At 49.7% G+C, this 8,172-nt stretch overlaps 1 protein-coding gene across 4 annotated transcripts in view; it reads right to left on the reverse strand.

Moving 5' to 3' along the window:
* The window catches only part of PTPN5 (protein tyrosine phosphatase non-receptor type 5), a 76,096-nt gene extending 74,920 nt beyond the window's left edge, over positions 1-1,176 (reverse strand). The window contains exon 1 of one of the 4 annotated variants that reach the window (XM_066187665.1): positions 1,075-1,176. The gene's annotated coding sequence lies outside the window, so the exon portion shown is untranslated. The other 3 variants (XM_066187666.1, XM_066187671.1, XM_066187664.1) reach the window with 3 other exon arrangements.
* Positions 1,177-8,172: the final 6,996 nt, after the last annotated feature.

Raw genomic sequence — 8,172 nt, forward strand, 5'->3', positions numbered from 1 at the left:
GCTAAAATTTTAACTGCAGCCGGTAGTTAACTACCGGCTGTGCCGGTTCGAAAGCAGCCTCCCCCAAACACCCCAGCCTTTCCCAAGCGAGGTCCGCTAGGCTCATACACCGGCATCTGCTCCGCGTATCTCGGCGTTCTGTGGCGGGGGAAAACGGGGGGAAAGCCCAGCCTGGTTCGCACCGCCGCCGTGCCCGGGCCCTGCGGGCGCGGAGCGGACCGGGCACCCGGGGCGCGAGCGGCGCCAAAGGAGCCGGGCTGCGGCCGCCCCCGGCGCAGGTTGGCGGGCGGCTCCACCGACACCGCGGGAGCGGCAAGGCACCGCCGGCTGCTCCCCCCGGCCCCGGCCCCTCGCCCGGCGGCCCCACCGCGCACCGGCCGGGCTTATGCCGCTCGCCCACCTCCGAGCCCCGTCCTTCCCCGCGGGACCGGGCTGCCGCTGTTGCATCTCTCTGCGCGCAGCAGGACGAAACGGGAAGCGGCTGCAGGAAAAGCCGAGAGAGGGACGTTCCCTGCCCGCCACCCCCGGCGTGCAGCCGCCCCCCGCAGCCCCGGGAGCGGCCGCCGCAGCACGGCACAGCCTCGCCTTACCTCCCCGCCCCGGCTCCGGGGATGCGCCGCAGCTGCTGCCGTGCCCGCCCCCACCTGCGCCGTCCCTCCCAGCCCGGCGCTCAGGTGCGGAGGGAGCACAAAGGCAGCGCTGCGGCGCGGTGGGGGTAGCGGGCTCTTCCCCGCCGAGCCCCCGGCTCCGCTGCACCAGAGCTCCGCTCTCCTCCCCTGACGGTACCGAGCGCCAGCCCACCTCAGCCCGCTGCGGGGCCGCCCCCCCCCGTCCGAAACCGTGCAACTTGCCCCGAGCCTCCTCTCGAAAGCCCCGTCGCCGGCCCGCCGTGCTGCGGTGGGTGCCGGCTCTACGGAGCGTCCCCCAGCCTGAGGAAGTTCCCCGGTCCTGCGGAGAGCTGAGGGGGACACGCCGCCCCACGTACCCCCACCACTGACATCCACCGGGCTCGCCCCCCCTCCGCTATCCCGGCAGACACGAACGGGCAGCCCCCACAGCGCCGGAGGTACGGACCCTGTGCCCGGCTCGTCGGACAGGGCGGCCGCCGGCCCCCCCCGTGGCGGCTGGGTGCCGTTCTGTGAGGGGGGGACAGGTGACGAAAGGCAGGAAGGTCTGTGGTGCAACACCGCTCCCGCCTTCCCCCCACCCCGTCTCTGCAGATGCCCCCGGGAAGGGCTGCGAGGCTGGCAGCCGACAACAGCCGCCCCCTCCCCCGGGAAAGCTGTTCTGCCTCCTTCTCCCTCGCTCGCCTTCTTTTCAGCTCGGCCGCTTGACTGACAGGGAGCCTTCCAGCGGCCGCCCACGCGCGCTCCCGTTTCCCCTCAGTCGGAGAGGGAGATGGCGAAGGAGAAAGCATGAATGAAACAGCCAGGCAGCGGGCGGGAGCAGCGGGCCCGGCCCCCGGGAGCCGCTGCCGCAACGATGCCCGGGGGCTGAGGGCTCGGCCGGGCGGCCCGGCCGGGCGGGGAGCCCCGGGCCCGCTGTGGGAAGCCCCCCGGCCCGCTGTGGGCTCCTGAGGGAGCGGAGCCGGCGGCCGCTGACTGCCAGCGGCGCCCCCGGCGTCCCTGCTCGGGGGGGGCTGAGAGGCCGCTTGGAGACACTGCGGTGCCTTTGGTGGGTTTGTTCCCACAGGGCAGAAGGTGGGAGGTTGATGCCTTCTCAAGCCAGAGACACGACTGTGGCCTTAGAGATGCCACAGCAACTGGTTAGGTCCTCATCTATAAACCCACTTTGCTCCATCAAAGGCAATTCATTCTGTACTCGTAAAAACCCAGCACCTAAAACCCAGACTAGGACTCTTGTCCAGAAGTAATAGGAGGGAGGAAATAATCTGAAATTCATTTAAAGCCCACTTGGTTTTCCCAGTGATTAGTTGGTACTGTGGGGTAGCCCTGTAATCTTTTTTTCCTTCAGATCAGTTGTCCCAAAACCACACACTTCACAATCTCTGGCTGGAGGCCAGAGGGTGTCCCGGTGCTTTGGCATGACTAGTGTTGAGTTTGGTCTGTGGTGTTAGTTTAAGGAGCCTTACTGCATGGTCAAAGGATTAAATATTCAGGTAGTGGGGGCCTACAAAGTAAGTGGTTACCTCACCATCCATTCACTGAAAATCAGTAGTTCCTTTAATTAATATTTTATGTATTTTCTTGATTTTATTCACTGGAATTCTTGATTTGAACACCCAAAAGTATTTATTTATTTAAATTTCATACAATTTAAATTGAAAAGAACATTTTCTACTTCTGAATATGCAGGGAAAATTTTGTTATATGCTGGTACATACATTGCATGCTGCACTTCAGACATATCTGCATTTGCAGTTACATAATCAATAAACATGGGGTTTTGTCCCATGAATCTAGAATCACATTCTGAGCGGTTTTAAACCAGTATGCCTCCACAAATTTAATGCCTGCCAGAAAATTTATACCAACTAAAATTTTAGCCTCTGAATTTAAAAAAAAAAAAGCCGCTTTTGATTTCTTTGGGGAGAAGTGTCTTAGTAACTTCATTTTTTAAATTGTGAGTTCCTGAAAACTGAGTGGACAATATAGCATTGTCAAATCTTTTGCTATACAACAATGAATGTATCATTATAATTTAGATAAAGCAGTACAATCCTTTATATATTTGTTTTATAAGATTCTTATGTTTGTGGTAATAGTTCAACATGACTCACCTACAGTACATATCACTGCCACAGCTGTTGTAAACCTTCTACTGAGTCAGAGAATGACTTTATGACCCAGAATTCTGGCAGTGAGTACTATCCTAGTGATTCTCCCAATTAAGAGAGAATTGTGAGTTGGTATAGTGCAGGGTGAGTCAGTTTGATGTAAGGCAAATCTAAACTCATCAGTTACTACTGCACTAGGTCAGTATCCTCTTCCCTTCCAAAAGTCAGTGTTATGAAAACCTGGAATCGTCTTGTGATGGGACCTCATCTGAGGGTTCAGGAAGACTGCAGTAGACCACGGAATCAGTGGACCGTGGACCTCCGTATTCCCAAATGCTCCAAGCTACTGTACCAGCCATCTATTGCTCACTGCTATGGGGTGCACAGTAGCTTTGCAGGGTTTTGGGGCTGGCAGCAGGGTTTCTCTGCTTGACTCTGAGAAAACATTTTGCTTCTTGTGCATACCAAAGTGCAGGATGAACGACATTAAAACCACACATAGTTCTCTGCAATTTTTTTTCACTGAAAAACATCCCAGATCTGCCTGAACTGATTTTGAATAACAAAATTTGGGTACCCTGTACTCTGCAAAGAACATGGTGGAACTGGTCAACCACCTACTTGCTGTTAAAATTATGTCAGAAAAAAAGGGACCATAATTTGGGATTGGGTACATGGACGAGCTATGAGGGCATGATGTACTTGAGTTAGGATGATGGCAACTGGGTTTGCTCTGGTGTTTTGTCACCCTGACACAATTAGGAAGGGTTTAAGGGTTGAGATTGTGGTAAGGCCAACTGTCAGACACGGGGCAGAGAGGGGAGACTCAGTGACCAGTAAGCGGGATGTATTTCCAGCCATGCCAGGGACTTCAGTGTTGACCCTGGCAGCAGCTCCCTGCTAGGCAGGCAGAGGTTGCTGACTCAGGATTACAGCTGAGATCAGGGTTGAACTTTGAGCGAAGCACAGCTGATGAGGCAGGTTTGAAGTAGCCTTCAGAAGATGCAAATAATTTTGGGGCACCCACTGATACAGCTATAGAACAGAAGCTATTGGTGAATTTTGTATAAAAGTTTTACTTTACTTAGAGTGAAGTATTTGCACTATACTGTGTCTGAGGCAGCTGTTAAGGATCCTGGTAAGGGTTCACAGAATCACAGAATGTGTAGGTTGGAAGAGACCTTCAAGATCATCGAGTCCAACCCAGCCCTAACACCTCAACTAGGTCATGGTATCAAGTGCCACATCCAGTTTCCTTTTAAACACATCCAGGGATGGTGTCTCCACCACATCCCCGGGCAGACTATTCCAGTATTTTATCACTGTTTCAGTGAAGAACTTCTTCCTAATATCAAATCTATATTTCCCTTGACGCAACTTAAGACTGTGTCCTCTCGTTCTGTCCATTGCTGCCTGGAGAAAGAGACCTACCCCCAGCTGTCTACAACCACCCTTCAGGAAGTTATAGAGAGTGATAAGGTCACCTCTGAGTCTCCTTTTCTCCCGGTTAAACAACCCCAGCTCCCTCAGATGTTCTTCATATGGCTTGTTTTCTAATCCCTTCACCAGCTTTGTTGCCCTCCTCTGAACACGTTCAACCATCTCAACGTCCTTCCTAAAGTGAGGGGCCCAGAACTGGACACAGCACTCAAGGTGTGGCCTGACCAGTGCTGAGTACAGGGGAAGAATGACTTCCCTTCTCCTGCTGGCCACACCATTCCTGATACAGGCCAGGATACCTTTGGCCCTCTTGTCCACCTGAGCACACTCTTGGCTCATGTTCAGCTGGCTGCTGACCAGAACCCCCAGGTCCCTTTCCTCCTGGGCACTGTCCAGCCATACTGTCCCCAGCCTATAAAGCTGCAGGGGGTTATTGTGGCCAAAGTGCAGGACTCAGCACTTGGACTCATTTAACTTCATTTTGTTAGACTCTGCCCATCGATCCAAACATTCCAGATCCCTCTGTAGAGCCCTCCTGTCCTCCAAGTGGTTGACACACACTCCCAGCTTAGTGTCATCCACAAATTTACTAATAGAAGGTTCAATACCCTCATCCATGTCATCAATAAAAATATTGAACAGAACTGGTCCCAGCACAGACCCCTGAGGGACACCACTGTTGACAGGCCGCCAGCTGGATACAGCACCATTCACCACCACTCTCTGGGCTCGGCCATCCAGACAGTTCCTTACCCAGCAAAGAGTGCTCCTGTCCAAGTCCTGGGCTGCCAGCTTATCCAGGAGTGTGCTCTGGGAGACAGTGTCAAAGGCCTTGCTGAAGTCCAAATAGTCAATATCCACAGCCCTTCTTGCGTCTACCAGGTGGGTCACCTGGTCATAAAAGGAGATCAGGTTGGTCAAACATGACCTACCTCTCCTATACCCGTGCTGGCAGGGCCTGATACCCTGGCCATCCTGTAGGTGTTGCAAGATGACACTCAGCATAAACTGTTCTATTATCTTGCCAGGTACTGAGGTCACTCTGACTGGTCTGTGTCCATTTGATTTCATGGTCCAGAAAGTCATTGAAAAATCTAATCCATCTGGTTTCTAAATGACTTTGGGGTATATTTCCTGTTTGACCTGCTGGACATGAGACCAATTTGACCTTGGCTGATCTGCTGGGAAGCAGCCCTGTGGAGAAGTACCTGGGGGTGCTGCTGGACAACAAGCAGTCCATGACCCAGCAGTCTGTCCTGGTGGCCAAGAAGGCCAATTGTGTCCTGGGAGGCATTAGGAAGAGCATTGCCAGCAGGTCAGGAAGGTGATTCTGCCCCTATGCTCAGCCCTGGTGAAGGCTCACCTGGAGTAGTGTGCTGAGCTCTGGGCTCCTCAGCACAAGAGAGACATGGAGCTCCTGGAGTGGGTCCAGTGGAGGGTTACAAAGACGGTTAAGGGTCTGGAGCATCACTTCTATGAGAAATGGATGACGGAGCTGTTCAACCAGAACAGGTTATGGCCAGAATCTTAGGGAAGAGTCTGTGCAGTGGTTTCTGGTTAGAGGAGGAAGAAAATGCATGTGAACCATCTGCAGGAAGTGAATTGGGTTGGTGTGGAAGCACAGGCAGAATGCAGGGAGCTTTGTATGAAATGCTGCTTCATTGGCCCCTTTGTTTTTTAGTACCTTCCATGTCTTTTCCTCTGACCAACTTTCTTATATCTGTATGCAGAATACAAATCTAGATAGCTTTACTGAAGTGAACAGAGCCACGCCACATTTGTTTTGGTTAAATATGAAATGAAAACCAGAGGGTTGTTTTCATGCAGTAAACTTGGTAGGAGCATAAGGGAGAAATGCAACTTAAAATAGCATTTGGGAAACATAGATAGCAAAATGAACAAACAATATGCAGTGAGTCGTGTCCAGTGGTTCTTGCAGTAAAAGAGAGGATCCTCTCTGAGGAAACTAGCTGGGAATAACTTTTGCTTGTCTGAAGCTGTAGCTGCCCCCTGGGTACAGCATTTTGGCAGCGGCCAGTGGATTCCTTTGTGGGTGCAGAGGTAATTGCAGGACTGGACCACAGGCAATCATGCACTGAGAGACCCTGTACAGGCTAGCAGAGAAATATTCCAGCCAGTTAGGTCAAAAAAATATTTAAAATCTGGTTTGTCCGGCATGTGGAGACCAAGAACCACCATTTTACTCATGGTCAAGGGCTATACTGGAGGATGCACAAGGGACATGACAAATGCCACTGTCCTGAGGGAATCTGTTACAGCAGTTATCCTCTTACCTGCTGCTATGCAGACCTGGCTTATAAGCTGGTGGCTCAGCTGCCCTGAAGCAAAACTAACTGCACCAAGGCAGAAGGCAGTAAACAGCACAGGGCAGCTCTGCTTTTATGAGCTTTGAAACCATGAAGTCAGATAGAATTGGCCAGGCTGGGTGGCAGCAGTTTGGCCATCTCTATTAAATATAAAACTCAACACACAGCAGAGAGAAGGGGCTCTAATGACACTATTTCAGCTTTGTTCTCATGGTAACCATTATGTCATCAGGATGCCATGGTTACTATAATACTACTTACATTTCAAATGTTAAAAAAAGGCAGAAGGAGGAAAAAAAAAACCCAACCAAAAAAAAAAACTTTTCCCAAAGTTGAGAAAGAGATGTGTTTATTGAGAACCAAGTAGTCACAAGGAAGAATTAACCTGGAGGTATTAATACTTCCTGGAAAAGCCATTTTGAAACCATGAAGGATTGTTTTATTTAGTAATTACTATTTCTTACTGTTGCTGTTGCTGTCCCTATCACCATATGGTGCATGTCCTGGGGTTTCCCCTCTCAGCTTTGTCACCAGCAGCTATTTTGATAAATGCACACTGCAGAAGGTTAACATAGTCAGATTCAAAACTTTGGGAGCATAATTTATGCTTGAGTTATAAACCTCAATTTGCACAAAAGTCAGAAATAAAAAAAACAAAAGCATAAGATTGAGACTGTGAGGTTATCTCATTTCAGAGGTTCAAGCTAAGCAAAGGAAGTCTTGGCTTGTATGCTTTCAAGATGCTGAAGCATATGGCTCAGAGGAAAGCAGAATGGCAGCTTGCTATTCCTTGTTTGAGGACAAAAAGTATACTGATGGCAGGATGTTTTCAGGGGATCAGGCCTGCAGACCTCTATACCTGCAGCATGAGAGACCTTCATTGCAGGAGAGTACAAGAGCTCTAACACTGTGAAAATGTATGGTTTTGAAAATAGTCTGATAATGAAACGTGAAAGAGCTTTAGATCACTGTATGCTGGAATCGAAAAAAAGGAACTAAAATAGACAATGCACAGACTTTCAAAAGCAGCTGATGTTTGTGGGACTTCTGGTATTAGGTGGCTGCTCAACTTAAGACTGTTTACAGAACTCACTGGGTGTTCTGTGCATTGTTGGTGTCAGGTCCTGGGAGGTAGTTTGAGACAGAATCCACAAATGCAGTGTATTTAAAACTTCAAAATCACTTTCTGGCACTCTTGAGAGTTCAGGACTGCTCATTTGGGCAAGGCTGATTTTTGAAATGGTTATTAAAAACTATTAACAAAGTATTAGATGTTAAGATTTGATGGGGAAATTCTAAAATCAAAATAATTTTGTTAACTTCTGTAATTGCCTGATCTTATCACCTATATTGTTCTTCCTCTTTCCCCTGATGCCTGTTATCACTGATTAAAGTATCTTTTTCTAAATTGGAAAGTAAATTTTTGAGGCCAGGGTCGTAGTTTTCTATACCAACTGAACAGGGTCATAACGAAACAGGTGAGACTTACAGAAGCGTGAAACTACAGGAGCTGGATTTTAGATGCAATCTGAATTGAGAAGTATCTCATATATATATATTTATATGTGTATATACTCACAGCCATGAAAATTTGTTGTATTAGCCAGTAAGAAAAAGGACTAATGGCTGCTGTGTAAACCTAACCATGAAGAAACCAATGAGATGTGT

Source organism: Chamaea fasciata, unplaced genomic scaffold (genome assembly GCF_029207755.1).
Source record: "Chamaea fasciata isolate MVZ Bird 193981 ecotype frontalis unplaced genomic scaffold, bChaFas1.0.hap1 SCAF_7, whole genome shotgun sequence".
Lineage (NCBI taxonomy): Eukaryota > Metazoa > Chordata > Aves > Passeriformes > Sylviidae > Chamaea > Chamaea fasciata.